Genomic DNA, 1,091 nt, shown 5'->3' with positions numbered 1-1,091 from the left:
CTTCCTAGCACTAGCACAAGCGTCAGCAATGCATTTTGCATTGACATCTTATCTCGGCCATGGCAGCCACTGCGATATTTTGCACGTCAAGCTGCTTGGCTGTGGTGCTTGACTCGCTTTTGTTATACATCTGCATTGCTGTGGTTAGATGCTTCTAACGATGACAACATTGCGCCACATGCACGGACGCATTACCGCAGAAGCTGCCAGGATGCCGTAAGTCGCTTTGGGGAGAACCATACGTTAGTTAAGATGCAAAAGTTGCACACAAGTGCACACTTAATCACAACTTGTACGCTTCATGCTTGCACAATAGCTCCGGAATGGAATAAAAGTATTAACTGCCGAAGTGGGAATTGATGTGCGGGAAACTTGTCTTGGAGTCGTTCCATATCGTTCTATATCGTTGCCCTATGTGTATGTTCGTGGGTGTACAGTGCAGTTGATTGTGGTAACGGCGATTTGAGTTGCCAGCAAATATTTTAGACGAAAGTTACAAAATTTGCACAATTTATAAAACCAAGACGATTTTAGGTTGTAATAACTCCTAAGTTCTAGCATTGAGGATAAGAAAACTGTGTTTAAGTTTAAGTTCAGCTTTTAGTTCAATATTCAGAAGAAATTTATTAAATTTCGATATTAAAATCATTGAATGGTTGAAGTCGACAATGTTAGTTCAATAGAAAATTAATGGGATCTCTTTAATGTTGGATATTGAGATCTGCTACGGACTATTTAATTTGTTATGCTTCATGACATGTTACTGAAATTTTTATATGATGCCATCTTACTTTAGATGAAGTATATATAGAAATAGTATATTGAACAAAATAAAGAGGAGAAGGATTATCGTAGTTTTCAATAACTTTAAGAAATATTTACATATTTATAGGGATCTCTTCACTGCCAAATAAACATGAGGTTTGATTATTCAAAAATAGTTGACTATCAATTCAGTAGGCACAAAAACACTACTGCGTGTCACTGTCACTCCCTATAATGCCCTCAATGCTTAATGTTACCTTGACAGTAACCAACGCAGGTCAACATGATTGCTTTTTCTGTTCCCGTTGCTATTTTCGTCGTTGACT

The sequence above is a fragment of the Teleopsis dalmanni genome, chromosome 2, assembly GCF_002237135.1.
Source record: "Teleopsis dalmanni isolate 2A chromosome 2, ASM223713v2, whole genome shotgun sequence".
Taxonomy (NCBI): Eukaryota; Metazoa; Arthropoda; class Insecta; order Diptera; family Diopsidae; genus Teleopsis; species Teleopsis dalmanni.
This window is presented reverse-complemented; position numbering follows the sequence as displayed.